The sequence below is a fragment of the Argopecten irradians genome, chromosome 7 (assembly GCF_041381155.1).
Source record: "Argopecten irradians isolate NY chromosome 7, Ai_NY, whole genome shotgun sequence".
In the NCBI taxonomy this organism is placed as follows: Eukaryota; Metazoa; Mollusca; class Bivalvia; order Pectinida; family Pectinidae; genus Argopecten; species Argopecten irradians.
In genome coordinates, this window is record NC_091140.1 from 20667682 (window position 1) to 20686115 (window position 18434).

Genomic DNA, 18434 nt, shown 5'->3' on the forward strand with positions numbered 1-18434 from the left:
TATTATCACTTATTTGATTAGCTAATGGTCACTTCTATTGTCATGAGAAGAGCAAAGCTAATTTATAGTCAGTCGATTTGGCAATGATTTATTTCAAAATCTCTTTCTTGATGCACACATACTTTGATGATGTCAAAGTCTTTCTTACACATTGCTTTTTTTAACATGAACGATGTTCTTATACATGCAAAACGTAAGGAGTTGGTCACCTACGTATACCTAACTACTGTGTGAGAGTATAGTAGTTTTCTCTTTCAGTTTGTCTTTTCAGATATTGTTTTCCAGTAATAATCTCTGAAAGTTTTCTTTTGGTTGGAAAGGAACAAAGCATTAGGCAAAAAGTAGCAAGATCGAGTCATTTGAGACGATTACAATGCTATAGCAGAGTGACGAATCAGTGACAGGGTACACGTCGTACTAGTCATCGAAATGGTTTATTGTTTGTGAAACAATATCATTGAGTAAGTCGTGAAGAATTAAACGAAAAATAATCAGTATTTCATTACTTGTTGTGTCCTCTTGTTACGTTTCAATTTCCATTTTATTGCTGAAAATATTTTGATATGTAGAAACGATAAAGGTTTCTTGTTGTGTCCTCTTGTTCCATTTTATCTGATAGGATTACACGTATTAACACTATTAAAAAGGTTTATCTTGTCTAAAATCTTCCAAGTTCTAAACTATGTCCATCCTGGCGTCTCTATGGTTGAAATACCCACCTAAAGTCCTGATTCTGTGTAGACAGGGTAAGTTTTAAAAGTGTTGTTTTGTTCCTCCTCCTTGCACATCTGATACCTAAGCTTTCTTTAGTCAGGGTAACCAAACAACCGGGCAATATTATTTCTGTCTAGGTTGATGTCATATCACGTGTTGGAAATATTTGATTATTGTGATAATTCAAGTGAATTTTCTAAAGACTATATCCATAATACTGTTCTCCTTTGACACTGCTTTTATCTGTTTGTTGATTTACCCGGTATACGTTGATTTTAAATATTGTTTATCATGACACCCAGATCTTGTCCGATGGAGTTCAACAGGATTGTAACATGTGCGTGAAGACCAATTGGCTTCAAAAACTATTATCTTCGTCTTTTCGAAGGTGTTTATATCCATTCTGTAAAACAAACAAACTCAATTTTCTCAGAAAAGTTTGTTTATTTTTATTCACTGAGTTTTTCATTGATTATGATAATTATTTATTCATATTCATCTTCATCTACTGAAGGACTTCTTCTGACAACTTAAAGTACACATCTAGTTCACATTTTACAATGCGAAGAAGTCCTAGGAAATGGTATTGTATCCCTGATATTTTTCACGCCCAGGATGAACTGGAGGTATCGTTCAAATCCCATCCCAAATCCACCATTAGGCACTGTGCCATATTTTCTTAAGTCAAGGTACCTACAAATACAACAATTGGAGGAAAATGAAAGTTCAACAAATTCGATGTGTAGATTTTGAAACCATCATACCCGTTTAATATTCGAAACCACATCAAGCTCTTAATTCTACGAATGTTTCCTTTAAAAACTTGCCAACTTCAAGTCTGTGAAATTTTCATTAGATATATCATGAAATGAGAGATTCCCAAAAAGTCAAGTAATAATTATCTGCGTTAAATAGAGCTTATCTGTTTCATCATAGGCATGGTCACTTCACTATTCTAATATTATCTGGTTTTAAAAATTAAAAAATTCCGTGGCACTATGTTCTATATAGAATGAAGTTCTGACTGCGCATGCACCAACAGCAAAATAAATTATTTTATGTTATTTTTTTTGTGTTAATTAGACATATCTATACACGATTAAACACCAATTGTTGTTCAAATGATGAGTATCATTTATGGTCTGTCAGCGGTGGAGCATCTTTAAGTGAACTATGATAACATATACTGACCTGCTGTGATCCATCTGTCACCAGTTTGTTACTCTGACACGACTGCAACATGTAAATGTTGAAAAAATAATTTTCATATCTCAGTAATGACCACATAATCCCCAAACTTGATGAAAATCAAACAAGACATTTTCTTCAAGATAGCACTAAAGTTGAAGCCCTTGATTTTAAATACACATATATTGACATAGCAGAATAATAAGAAACATTGGGGTTAATGTTGTTTTTTAGCATTAAATGTGGAATTTTATAAAGACTGTCTCCCAAAACGCGCACCTCGCACAACATACACGCAACACACCGCATACATGGGAGGCCGTCCTTATATGACCATAGCTGTTAATAGGACGTTAATTAATCAATCAAACAAACAAACAATAAAGACATATAGAAACACTCACCCCCATGGCACTCAAATAGCACAAGTAAGGAATTTGTTCACATTCAGACTTCCTTTATAGATACATCCGGAATATCATAAAATCATCCCATCGCCTGTTTGGTTTGTTTTGTTTACAAGAATTCATTGGTAATGATTACGTTATCAGCAGGACACATATTTTCCTTGCACAACGCAGTGAATCCCGGACGTAACGTAAACATGCATGTAATGATCATATAATGCAATGCTATATTCACTTTTACCGATGATATCTGTGAGTTTCTTCATATAAATAGGTTGGCATGCAACCAAAGTAAAACAAAATAAAACCCTCCTAAATCGATTTCGAAAACTTATTGATTGGTCTTTCAACCATGACGATCTCCATGACGAACTTTCTCAACCATACACATAGACATACTAACCCATGCCTGGATGGTTTTTATGTCTATTTACGTATTGGTTATTGTACATGCATGTAACGATCGTAAAATGCAATGCGATATTCACTTTTACCTAGGATATTTGCGAGTTTATGCATATAAATAGGTTGGCATGCAACAAAAGTAAAAAAAAACCAAAAAACTCCTAAATCGATTTCGAAAACTTATTGATTGGTCTTTCAACCATGACGATCTCTATGACGATTTTTCAACAAACACACAGACATACTAACTTATGCCTGGATGGTTTTTATATCTATTTACGCACTGGTTATTGTAACATTTATACATGGTGAAATGACTAATGAAACTGGTATAGGAGCACTGGTTATTGTTACATTTATATATGGTGAAATGACTAATGAAGCTGGTATAGGCGCACTGCGTCACTAGATCACTACACGTGTGATGGCTTTGAACCTGTAACCTCTCCCGTTTTGAAATTTGAATTTTTCAGTTAAAGTTGGCTTAGTTAGTCATACATATACTTCTTCAGATTATTTAGTGTATTATCATTGCAGAAATACAAATTGTCAATCGCCAGGTTACCCATCTTATTTTTTTCTATCATGACAAATGTAAAATCATTGGCCGGTTTCAATACCTAGAATGTTACATGGGATAATTGTGAACTTGCTAATGTTAAGTTGTAAAGGTTCAAATACATAATACATCTTACGGACTTAATAGCAATAAGGATATTTAAACAAAATAAGTTCGGTGTCAAGCTTTCATTAGATCTTGTTTTTATCAGGTGAAAAAAACTTATTATCACTTATTTGATTAGCTAATGGTCACTTCTATTGTCATGAGAAGAGCAAAGCTAATTTATAGTCAGGCGATTTGGCAATGATTTATTTCAAAATCTCTTTCTTGATGCACACATACTTTGATGATGTCAAAGTCTTTCTTACACATTGTTTTTTTTAACATGAACGAAGTTTCTTATACATGCAAAACGTAAGGAGTTGGTCACCTACGTATACCTAACTACTGTGTGAGAGTATAGTAGTTTTCTCTTTCAGTTTGTCTTTTCAGATATTGTTTTCCAGTAATAATCTCTGAAAGTTTTCTTTTGGTTGGAAAGGAACAAAGCATTAGGCAAAAAGTAGCAAGATCGAGTCATTTGAGACGATTACAATGCTATAGCAGAGTGACGAATCAGTGACAGGGTACACGTCGTACTAGTCATCGAAATGGTTTATTGTTTGTGAAACAATATCATTGAGTAAGTCGTGAAGAATTAAACGAAAAATAATCAGTATTTCATTACTTGTTGTGTCCTCTTGTTACGTTTCAATTTCCATTTTATTGCTGAAAATATTTTGATATGTAGAAACGATAAAGGTTTCTTGTTGTGTCATCTTGTTCCATTTTATCTTATAGGATTACACGTATTAACACTATTAAAAAGGTTTATCTTGTCTAAAATCTTCCAAGTTCTAAACTATGTCCATCCTGGCGTCTCTATGGTTGAAATACCCACCTAAAGTCCTGATTCTGTGTAGACAGGGTAAGTTTTAAAAGTGTTGTTTTGTTCCTCCTCCTTGCACTTTCTATTATCTGATACCTAAGCTTTCTTTAGCCAGGGTAACCAAACAACCGGGCAATATTATTTCTGTCTAGGTTGATGTCATATCACGTGTTGGAAATATTTGATTATTGTGATAATTCAAGTGAATTTTCTAAAGACTATATCCATAATACTGTTCTCCTTTGACACTGCTTTTATCTGTTTGTTGATTTACCCGGTATACGTTGATTTTAAATATTGTTTATCATGACACCCAGATCTTGTCCGATGGAGTTCAACAGGATTGTAACATGTGCGTGAAGACCAATTGGCTTCAAAAACTATTATCTTCGTCTTTTCGAAGGTGTTTTTATGTCCATTCTGTAAAACAAACAAACTCAATTTTCATGTAAATGTTCTGAAAAAATAATTTTCATATCTCAGTAATGACCACATAATCCCCAAACTTGATGAAAACCAAACAAGACATTTTCTTCAAGATAGCACTAAAGTTGAAGCCCCTTGATTTTAAATACACCCATATATTGACATAGCAGAATAATAAAGAAATATCGGGGGTTAATGTTCTTTTTTAGCATTAAATGTGGAATTTTATTAAATGGGACTGTCTCCCAAAACGCGCCACCTCGCACAACATACTGTACACGCAACACCACCGCATACATGGGAGGCCGGATCCCTTACTATGACCATAGCTGTTAATAGGACGTGTAATGTAATTAATCAAACAAACAAACAATAATAGACATATAGAACACTCACCCCCATGGCACTCAAATAGCACAAGTAAAAGGGAATTTGTTCACATTCAGACTGTCCTTATACATCGGCGCTGTTTGGATACATAAGGTTTGTGTCCGGAATATCAGGTTAAAATAATCCCTATAAACAGGTTATATTTGTGTTCGTATACACAGGATTTAAGTAATCGAATGTGAGGTGTGTGTCCTCTATATTTACAGGTTTATAAGGCCGTGTCGCCTTATAAACAGGTTTTATGACCGGGGGGTCTCTATAAAACAAAAGGTTTATATAAGGTGTTGTACCTTAATACAGGTCTATTTAAGGCTGTGACCTCTAAATTACAGGTTATATAAGGTGTGTCCTCTATATACACAGGTTATATTAATGGTGTGTCCTCTATATACAGGTTATATAAGGTGTGTCCTCTATATACATAGGTTATATAAGGTGTGTACTCTCTACTACAGGTTTGATTACTTGGTGTGTCCTCTATTACAGGTTATTTATTGGTGTGTCCTCTTATACACCAGGGTTATATAAAGGTGTGCTCCTCTATTATACAGGTTATATAAGGTGTGTCCTCTATATATAGGTTATATAAGGTGTGTCCTCTTTAATACAGGTTATATATGGTGTTGTCTCTATATAATAGTTCTATATAAGGTGTGTCCTCTATAAACAGGTTATATAAGGTGTGTCCTCTATATATACAGGTTATATATATAGGTGTGTCCTCTATATACAAGGTTATATAAGGTGTGTCCTCTATATACAGGTTATATAAGGTGTGTCCTCTATACACAGGTCTAATAAGGTGTGTCCTCTAATTACAGGTTATATAAGGTGTGTCCTCTATATACAGGTTATATAAGGTGTGTGTCCTCTATATACAGGTATATATAAGGTGTGTCCTCTATATACAGGGTTATAATAAGGTGGTGTGTCTCTCTATATACAGGTGTTATATAGGTGTGTGTCCTCTATTACAGGTTATATAAGGTGTGTCATCTATATAACAGGTTATATAAGGGTGTGTCCTCTATATACAGGTTATATAAGGTGTGTCTCTCTATATCACAGTGTATATACTAGGTTATAATACGGATTGTGTGTCCTTATATACATAGTTATATAAGGTGTGTTCCTTCTATCTATACAGGTTATATAAGGTAGGTGTCCTTCTATATAACAACAGGTTATATAAGGTGTGTCCTCTATATACAGGTTATATATATCAATAGGTGTGTCCTCTATATACAGGTTATATATTGGTGTGTCCTACTCTATAGAGGGTTATATAAGGTGTGTCCTCTATATACAGGTTATATAAGGTGTGTCCTCTATATACACAGGTTATATAAGGTGTGTCCTCTATATACAGGTTATATAAGGTGTGTCCTCTATATACAGGTTATATAAGGTGTGTCCTCTATACACAGGTTATATAAGGTGTGTCCTCTATAAACAGGTTATATAAGGTGTGTCCTCTATATACAGGTTATATACTAGGTGTGTCCTCTATAAACAGGTTATATAAGGTGTGTCCTCTCTATATACAGGTTTATATAAGGTTGTGTGTCCCTCGGTTATATACAGGTTATATAAGGTGTGTCCTCCTATATACAGGTTATATAAGGTGTGTCCTCTATATACAGGTTATATAAGGTGTGTCCTCTATATACAGGTTATATAAGGTGTGTCCTCTATATACAGGTTATATAAGGTGTGTCCTCTATATACAGGTTATATAAGGTGTGTCCTCTATATACAGGTTATGATATAGGTGTGTCCTCTTATACATAGGGTTATATAAGGGTGTGTCCTCTATATACAGGTTATATTAGGTGTGTCCTCTATAAACAGGTTATATAAGGTGTGTCCTCTATAAACAGGTTATATAAGGTGTGTCCTCTATATACAGGTTATATAAGGTGTGTCCTCTATATACAGGTTATATAAGGTGTGTCCTCTATATATACAGGTTATACAAGGTGTGTCCTCTATACACAGTTATTATACAGGTTTGTCCTCTATATACGGTTAAATAAAGTGTGCCTCTATATCACAGTTATATAAGGTGTGTGTCCTCTATATACAGGTTATATAAGGTGTGTCCTCTATATACAGGTTATATACTAGGTTATATGTGTGTCCTCTATATACAGGTTATGATAAGGTGTGTCCTCTTATATACAGGTTATATATACAGGTAGGTGTTGTCCTCTACAGGTTATACACAGGTTTATATAAGGTGTGTCCCTCTATATACAGGTTATATAAGGTGTGTCCTCTATATACAGGTTATATAAGGTGTGTCCTCTATATACAGGTTATATAAGGTGTGTCCTCTATATATAGGTTATATAAGGTGTGTCCTCTATACAACAGGTTATATAAGGTGTGTCCTCTATATAAACCAGGTTATAATAAGGTGTGTCCTCTATATACAGGTTATATAAGGTGTGTCCTCTATATACAGGTTATATATACTTGGTGTGTCCTCTATATATAACAGGTTATATAAGGTGTGTCCTCTATATACAGGTTATATAAGGTGTGTCCTCTATATACACAGGTTATATAAGGTGTGTCCTCTATATACAGGTTATATAAGGTGTGTCCTCTATATACAGGTTATATAAGGTGTGTCCTCTATACACAGGTTATATAAGGTGTGTCCTCTATACACAGGTTATATAAGGTGTGTCCTCTATATACAGGTTATATAAGGTGTGTCCTCTATATACAGGTTATATAAGGTGTGTCCTCTATATACAGGTTATATAAGGTGTGTCCTCTATATACAGGTTATATAAGGTGTGTGTCCTCTATATACAGGTTATATAAGGTGTGTCCTCTATAATACAGGTTATATAAGGTGTGTCCTCTATACACAGGTTATATAAGGTGTGTCCTCTATACACAGGTTATATAAGGTGTGTCCTCTATATACAGGTTATATAAGGTGTGTCCTCTATAAACAGGTTATATAAGGTGTGTCCTCTATATACAGGTTATATACTAGGTGTGTCCTCTATATACAGGTTATATAAGGTGTGTCCTCTATATACAGGTTATATAAGGTGTGTCCTCTATATACAGGTTATATAAGGTGTGTCCTCTATATACAGGTTATATAAGGTGTGTCCTCTATATACAGGTTATATAAGGTGTGTCCTCTATATACAGGTTATATAAGGTATGTCATCTATATAACAGGTTATATAAGGTGTGTGTCCTCTATATACAGGTTATATAAGGTGTGTCCTCTATATACAGGTTATATATAAGGTGTGTCCTCTATATACAGGTTCTATATATATAAGGTTTATAAGTGTGTCCTCTATATACAGGTTATATAAGGTGTGTCCTCTATATACACAGGTTATATAAGGTGTGTCCACTATATATACAGGTTATATAAGGTGTGTCCTCTATATACAGGTTATATAAGGTGTGGTCCTCTATATACAGGTTATATAAGGTGTGTCCTCTATATACAGGTTATATAAGGTGTGTCCTCTATTTACACAGGTTATATAAGGTGTGTCCTCTATATACAGGTTATATAAGGTGTGTCCTCTATATACATCAGGTTATACAGGTGTGTACCTATATATAGGTTATATAAGGTGTGTCCTCTATATACACAGGTTATATAAGGTGTGTCCTCTATATACAGGTTATATAAGGTGTGTCTCTATATACAGGTTATATAAGGTGTGTCCTCTTTATCACAGGTTATATAAGGTGTGTCCTCTATATACACAGGTTATATAAGGTGTGTCCTCTATATATACAGGTTATATAGGTGTGTCCTCTATAACACAGGTTATATAAGGTGTGTCCTCTATATACAGGTTATATAAGGTGTGTCCTCTTATATACAGGTTATATATAGGTGTGTCCCTATATACAGGTTATATAAGGTGTGTCCTCTATACACAGGTTATATAAGGTGTGTCCCTCTATATACAGGTTATATAAGGTGTGTCCTCTATATACAGGTTATATAAGGTGTGTCCTCTATATACAGGTTATAATAAGGTGTGTCCTCTATATACAGGTTATATAAGGTGTGTCCTCTATATACAGGTTATATAAGGTGTGTCCTCTATATACAGGTTATATAAGGTGTGTCCTCTATATACAGGTTATATAAGGTGTGTCCTCTATACACAGGTTATATAAGGTGTGTCCTCTCTATATACAGGTTATATAAGGTGTGTCCTCTATATACAGGTTATATAAGGGTGTGTCCTCTATATACAGGTTATATAAGGTGTGTCCTCTATACAGGTTATATAAGGTGTGTCCTCTATACACAGGTTTATATAAGGTGTGTCCTCTATATACAGGTTATATAAGGTGTGTCCTCTATATACAGGTTATATAAGGTGTGTCCTCTATATACACAGGTTATATAAGGTGTGTCCTCTATATACAGGTTATATAAGGTGTGTCCTCTATATACAGGTTATATAAGGTGTGTCCTCTATATACAGGTTATATAAGGTGTGTCCTCTATATACACAGGTTATATAAGGTGTGTCCTCTATATACAGGTTATATAAGGTGTGTCCTCTATATTACAGGTTTATATAAGGTGTGTCCTCTATATACAGGTTATATAAGGTGTGTGTCTCTATATACAGGTTATATAAGGTGTGTCCTCTATATACAGGTTATATAAGGTGTGTCCTCTATATAACAGGTTATATAAGGTGTGTCCTCTATATACACAGGTTATAAGGTGTGTCCTCTATACAGGTGTGTCCTCTATATTACAGGTTATATAAGGTGTGTCCTCTATATACAGGTTATATAAGGTGTGTCCTCTATAAACAGGTTATATAAGGTGTGTCCTCTATATACAGGTTATATAAGGTGTGTCCTCTATATACAGGTTATATAAGGTGTGTCCTCTATATACAGGTTATATAAGGTGTGTCCTCTATAAACAGGTTATATAAGATGTGTCCTCTATATACAGGTTATATAAGGTGTGTCCTCTATATACAGGTTATATAAGGTGTGTCCTCTATATACAGGTTATATAAGGTGTGTCCTCTATATACAGGTTATATAAGGTGTGTCCTCTATATACAGGTTATATAAGGTGTGTCCTCTATATACAGGTTATATAAGGTGTGTCCTCTATATACAGGTTATATAAGGTGTGTCCTCTATACACAGGTTATATAAGGTGTGTCCTCTATATACAGGTTATATAAGGTGTGTCCTCTATATACAGGTTATATAAGGTGTGTCCTCTATATACAGGTTATATAAGGTGTGTCCTCTATATACAGGTTATATAAGGTGTGTCCTCTATATACAGGTTATATAAGGTGTGTCCTCTATAAACAGGTTATATAAGGTGTGTCCTCTATATACAGGTTATATAAGGTGTGTCCTCTATACACAGGTTATATAAGGTGTGTCCTCTATATACACAGGTTATATAAGGTGTGTCCTCTATATACAGGTTATATAAGGTGTGTCCTCTATATACAGGTTATATACATGTTATATATAAGGTGTGTCCTCTATATACAGGTTATATAAGGTGTGTCCTCTATATACAGGTTATATAAGGTGTGTCCTCTATATACAGGTTATATAAGGTGTGTCCTCTATATACAGGTTATATAAGGTGTGTCCTCTATATACACAGGTTATATAAGGTGTGTCCTCTATATACAGGTTATATAAGGTGTGTCCTCTATATACAGGTTATATAAGGTGTGTCCTCTATATACAGGTTATATAAGGTGTGTCCTCTATATACAGGTTATATAAGGTGTGTCCTCTATATACAGGTTATATAAGGTGTGTCCTCTATATACAGGTTATATAAGGTGTGTCCTCTATATACAGGTTATATAAGGTGTGTCCTCTATATACAGGTTATATAAGGTGTGTCCTCTATATACAGGTTATATAAGGTGTGTCCTCTATATACAGGTTATATAAGGTGTGTCCTCTATATACAGGTTATATAAGGTGTGTCCTCTATATTATACAGGTTATATAAGGTGTGTCCTCTATATACAGGTTATATAAGGTGTGTCCTCTATATACAGGTTATATAAGGTGTGTCCCTCTATATACACAGGTTATATAAGGTGTGTCCTCTATATACAGGTTATATAAGGTGTGTCCTCTATATACAGGTTATATAAGGTGTGTCCTCTATACACAGGTTATATAAGGTATGTCATCTATATACAGGTTATATAAGGTGTGTCCTTTATATACACAGGTTATATAAGGTGTGTCCTCTATATACAGGTTATATAAGGTGTGTCCTCTATAAACAGGTTATATAAGGTGTGTCCTCTATATAATAAAATGGCCACATACTTCAACATATTCATTCATATGTTATATATCAGACAAAATTGACGAGAAATAAGCTACATATAAAAGGATTACGAAAAAGACAAAACCTTTATTTTGTTTAAAAAAAAACACATGATTGGTGGAGTCATGTGAGCCTGACACCTGATATCGACAAGCCGTCAGCTGACACGTCCCTGTGGGTATCGATAGACCTACTGGTTAGATATAGACAAAAAGAATATATATTTAAGATGACGCTTACACAGCACCTACAGCACGTGACCCTGGAGGAAGATAAAAAGACACGCGACTTCAAGGGCACACATAGTCTACGTCCCCTTTTTACCTTGACCTGGTTTTGGAACTCCTAGCCTTGAAAACTTGAAATATAAATCAGCTGACGCATGTATTGTTTATACTTGACATGGGATGAAAGACGGACTTTTAAGACAATCGGTAATTATACTAAAATGTAAACATTGTCACGCAATACCTGTACTAAAATATGACATGATGTACTCAAAAATATTTTATTTTCGCGGTTGCAGTATTTCGCGTCTTAGTCATTTTTAACGTACTCGTAAATAAATAAATCCGCTACTGTAAGCTCTTACTGCCAACCTTGTAATTATCTTTTTATATCGTTTTATATGATATTTAACGAAACATTTTCATTCGCTTTCGAGAGCAATGACACGAAATAACAATAACATTTCTACATCGCAAAAATATAGTGGTTTACAATTAAAGAATGTTTGTGTCCCAAACAGACATATATCTACAAAATCAAATAAGTTTTGTCCTCATAGATGGAAAATAGTCTGAAATGTAAATTTGAACAAAAAAATTCTATTTATAATATCTTAAATTGATTTCAAATCGATACTTTAAAATATAGTCGAGAACATTTCTAAATCAAACGAGTAGAAAATGCACAACTGACTTAAAGCCATATTACAAAAACAAAATGTAATTATTAAAGGAATGGCCAGAATATGGCACGATGATTTGATAGTGATGGGGCATTACTATAGTAGGATAATTTAATATAAATACATAAAGACGGTATATCATAACAGGAAATGGATTTCTGAATTGACATTACGTCTTCCGACAGCCTACAGTACAGACGAGGGTATAGTGGAGATGTTTGAGGACGAGTGACTGTCCTGTGTATATAATGGCGTCTAGAACTGACAAGGAAGAACATAGCAGGTGTTACACAAGGTCCGAACAGCACACTGATAGGCTTGTGGATCACATTTACTTTTAGAGCACTGGCGCCGGTTACACCGCGAACCGATTGTCACTCATGCTAAGAATCATGGGTTCTTATAACATAATTATCGAATGCATCATTAGAAATCACACGACAGATCTAGGGTATACCATTGATTACTACTGGCAGTGTGACGGTATCATTACGTATGTATGAGCGCCCTCAGTATGATGTATGTACGGTAAAAGATAAGTGTACCAGAAACACAAATTCAAATTAAAATGATTTATGAAAACCATTAAAAACCAATAAAGACGAATATAACCATCGGTTAAAGTACTTCGTAACAATACAAAAATCTTTTAAATGATATTTATATTTATTAAAACTTATAGAAGAGGTAAAAGGAATGTTTGCTTTTATATGATATGACAACCACGATATATGCGATAATCTTTACAATGTTATCATAGGAAAATAACTTTTTTTACTTATACGTATATACCATGCATCCTAAAATTACAATTAAAGAAATGATGATCATGACCTACATGCATTCGAAGAATGTGTAATCAAATATTTCAAATATTAATGGCAAAATTAGTATACAAAACTAAAGCTAATTTACAAGAACATAGCAGATTTAAGTCAGACAATGAAATTTTGGTATTAAATGAGTCTTAGAAAGAGTCATTTCCTTGAATTTTATGAAAACAAGCGTAATCATTAAAAAACGCCTCGAATTGCCATCATTGACAATATTTATTTGAGGGAGACAACTCTTTACGCGTTTGTATTGTTTCTACCATTATTGCCTTCCCAATCAAAATATCAATCTATATGCGTGTCATACGTTTTATTTCCGTTCTTTGTTATTGAATTAATGTTAATTCGTTTTCGTCCTTAATTTTGTATGTATGGATATCTATGTTTTAGGAGGCTGCGGTATATGCGTAGTGTGTCTCTTTTCCAATAATGGAAACTTTCCAATTTTTTTATAGTGCTATCTCACTGAATCACACATCCAGAGACACTAGAAAACACATCCTGCCTTGGACTTCAAACCCTTCCCTTACTTATAGATTTTACCTAAAACTAAATGGATCCGGGCCTCTATGCCTCGCAGATGCTCCGATAGACAACACAATCATCTTCAACAACAGTCATACAATGTAACAAAACTGAAATACAGACAGCAGTCATACAATATAACAAAACTGAAAGACAGACAACAGTCATGTACCCTGACAAAACTAAGATACACATAACAGTCATGTACCCTGACAAAACTAAAATACACATAACAGTCATGTACCCTAGAAAAACTGAAATACACATAACAGTCATGTACCCTGACAAAACTAAAATACACATAACAGTCATGTACCCTGACAAAACTAAAATACACATAACAGTCATGTACCCTGACAAAACTAAAATACACATAACAGTCATGTACCCTGACAAAACCCAAAGACACAGCAGTCATACAACCTAACAAAACTCAAAGACACAGCAGTCATACACCCTAACAAAACTCAAAGACACAGCAGTCATACACCTAACAAAACTCAAAGACACAGCAGTCATACACCCTAACAAAACTCAAAGACACAGCAGTCATACACCCTAACAAAACTCAAAGACACAGCAGTCATACACCTAACAAAACCAAAGAACAGCAGTCATACACCCTAACAAAACTCAAAGACACAGCAGTCATACACCCTAACAAAACTCAAAGACACAGCAGTCATACACCCTAACAAAACTCAAAGACACAGCAGTCATACACTACAAACAAACATAGCAGTCATACAACCTAACAAAACTCAAAGACACAGCAGTCATACACCCTAACAAAACTCAAAGACACAGCAGTCATACAACCCTAACAAAACTCAAAAGACACAGCAGTCATACACCCTAACAAAACTCAAAGACACAGCAGTCATACACCTAACAAAACTCAAAGACACACAGCATAAAACCTAACAAAACCAAAGACACAGCAGTCATACACCCTAACAAAACTCAAAGACACAGCAGTCATACACCCTAACAAAACCCAAAGACACAGCAGTCATACACCTAACAAAACTCAAAGACAACAAAACTAACAAAACTCAAAGACACACACCTAACAAAACTCAAAGACACAGCAGTCATACAACCTAACAAAACTCAAAGACACAGCAGTCATACAACCTAACAAAACTCAAAGACACAGCAGTCATACACCCTAACAAAACTCAAAGACACAGCAGTCATACACCCTAACAAAACTCAAAGACACAGCAGTCATACAACCTAACAAAACTCAAAGACACAGCAGTCATACACCCTAACAAAACTCAAAGACACAGCAGTCATACAACCTAACAAAACCCAAAGACACAGCAGTCATACAACCTAACAAAACTCAAAGACACAGCAGTCATACACCTAACAAAACTCAAAGACACAGCAGTCATACACCTAACAAAACTCAAAGACACAGCAGTCATACAACCTAACAAAACTCAAAGACACAGCAGTCATACAACCTAACAAAACTCAAAGACACAGCAGTCATACAACCTAACAAAACTCAAAGACACAGCAGTCATACAACCTAACAAAACTCAAAGACACAGCACAGCTCATACAACCTAACAAAACTCAAAGACACAGCAGTCATACAACCTAACAAAACTCAAAGACACAGCAGTCATACAACCTAACAAAACTCAAAGACACAGCAGTCATACAACCTAACAAAACTCAAAGACACAGCAGTCATACAACCTAACAAAACTCAAAGACACAGCAGTCATACACCCTAACAAAACTCAAAGACACAGCAGTCATACAACCTAACAAAACTCAAAGACACAGCAGTCATACACCCTAACAAAACTCAAAGACACAGCAGTCATACACCTAACAAAACTCAAGAACAAACATACAACCTAACAAAACCAAGACACAGCAGTCATACACCTAACAAAACTCAAAGACACAGCAGTCATACAACCTAACAAAACTCAAAGACACAGCAGTCATACAACCTAACAAAACTCAAAGACACAGCAGTCATACAACCTAACAAAACTCAAAGACACAGCAGTCATACACCCTAACAAAACCCAAAGACACAGCAGTCATACAACCTAACAAAACTCAAAGACACAGCAGTCATACAACCTAACAAAACTCAAAGACACAGCAGTCATACACCCTAACAAAACTCAAAGACACAGCAGTCATACAACCTAACAAAACCCAAAGACACAGCAGTCATACAACCTAACAAAACTCAAAGACACAGCAGTCATACAACCTAACAAAACTCAAAGACACAGCAGTCATACAACCTAACAAAACTCAAAGACACAGCAGTCATACAACCCTAACAAAACTCAAAGACACAGCAGTCATACAACCTAACAAAACTCAAAGACACAGCAGTCATACACCCTAACAAAACTCAAAGACACAGCAGTCATACAACCTAACAAAACTCAAAGACACAGCAGTCATACAACCTAACAAAACTCAAAGACACAGCAGTCATACAACCTAACAAAACTCAAAAAGACACAGCAGTCTCATACAACCCTAACAAAACTCAAAGACACAGCAGTCATACAACCTAACAAAACTCAAAGACACAGCAGCAGTCATACAACCATACACCTAACAAAACTCAAAGACACAGCAGTCATACAACCTAACAAACAAAGACCAACAAAAAACTCAAAGACACAGCAGTCATACACCCTAACAAAACTCAAAGACACAGCAGTCATACAACCTAACAAAACTCAAAGACACAGCAGTCATACAACCTAACAAAACTCAAAGACACAGCAGTCATACACCCTAACAAAACTCAAAAGACACAGCAGTCATACACCCTAACAAAACTCAAAGACACAGCAGTCATACAACCTAACAAAACTCAAAGACACAGCAGTCATACAACCTAACAAAACTCAAAGACACAGCAGTCATACAACCTAACAAAACTCAAAGACACAGCAGTCATACAACCCTAACAAAACTCAAAGACACAGCAGTCATACATAACAAACCAAAGACACAGCAGTCATACAACCTAACAAAACTCAAAGACACAGCAGTCATACACCTAACAAAACTCAAAGACACAGCAGTCATACAACCTAACAAAACTCAAAGACACAGCAGTCATACAACCTAACAAAACTCAAAGACACAGCAGTCATACACCCTAACAAAACTCAAAGACACAGCAGTCATACAACCTAACAAAACTCAAAGACACAGCAGTCATACACCCTAACAAAACTCAAAGACACAGCAGTCATACAACCTAACAAAACTCAAAGACACAGCAGTCATACAACCTAACAAAACTCAAAGACACAGCAGTCATACAACCTAACAAAACTCAAAGACACAGCAGTCATACAACCTAACAAAACTCAAAGACACAGCAGTCATACACCCTAACAAAACCCAAAGACACAGCAGTCATACAACCTAACAAAACTCAAAGACACAGCAGTCATACAACCTAACAAAACTCAAAGACACAGCAGTCATACAACCTAACAAAACTCAAAGACACAGCAGTCATACACCCTAACAAAACTCAAAGACACAGCAGTCATACACCCTAACAAAACTCAAAGACACAGCAGTCATACACCCTAACAAAACCCAAAGACACAGCAGTCATACACCCTAACAAAACTCAAAGACACAGCAGTCATACAACCTAACAAAACTCAAAGACACAGCAGTCATACAACCTAACAAAACTCAAAGACACAGCAGTCATACACCCTAACAAAACTCAAAGATATACAGCAGTCATACACCCTAACAAAAAAAACTCAAAGACACAGCAGTCATACACCCTAACAAAACTCAAAGATACACAGCAGTCATACACCCTAACAAAACTCAAAGACACAGCAGTCATACACCCTAACAAAACCCAAAGACACAGCAGTCATACACCCTAACAAAACTCAAAGACACACAGTCATATCCTACAAAACCAAGACACAGCACAAAACCTAACAAAGACCAAAGACACAGCAGTCATACACCCTAACAAAACTCAAAGACACAGCAGTCATACAACCTAACAAAACTCAAAGACACAGCAGTCATACACCCTAACAAAACTCAAAGACACAGCAGTCATACAACCTAACAAAACTCAAAGACACAGCAGTCATACAACCTAACAAAACTCAAAGACACAGCAGTCATACAACCTAACAAAACTCAAAGAATACACAGCAGTCATACACCCTAACAAAACCCAAAGACACACAGCAGTCATACACCCTAACAAAACTCAAAGACACAGCAGTCATACAACCTAACAAAACTCAAAGACACAGCAGTCATACACCCTAACAAAACTCAAAGATACACAGCAGTCATACACCCTAACAAAACTCAAAGACACAGCAGTCATACACCCTAACAAAACTCAAAGACACAGCAGTCATACAACCTAACAAAACTCAAAGACACAGCAGTCATACAACCTAACAAAACTCAAAGACACAGCAGTCATACACCCTAACAAAACTCAAAGACACAGCAGTCATACACCTAACAAAACTCAAAGACACAGCAGTCATACAACCTAAACAAAACTCAAAGACACAGCACAGTCATACAACCTAACAAAACTCAAAGACACAGCAGTCATACAACCTAACAAAACTCAAAGACACAGCAGTCATACACCCTAACAAAACCTCAAAGACACAGCAGTCATACAACCTAACAAAACTCAAAGACACAGCAGTCATACAACCTAACAAAACTCAAAGACACAGCAGTCATACACCCTAACAAAACTCAAAGACACAG

General features: G+C 35.4%; 1 long non-coding RNA gene across 1 annotated transcript; it reads right to left on the reverse strand.

Annotated features, from left to right (window-relative positions):
• Window positions 1–1138: 1138 nt before the first annotated feature.
• On the reverse strand, window positions 1139–2035 carry LOC138326860 (uncharacterized). The gene is made up of 2 exons (XR_011208967.1): window positions 1906–2035; window positions 1139–1407 (listed from the first exon to the last, which is right to left on the reverse strand). It is a non-coding gene; the product is annotated as an uncharacterized lncRNA (long non-coding RNA).
• Between the last annotated feature and the right edge of the window lie 16399 nt (window positions 2036–18434).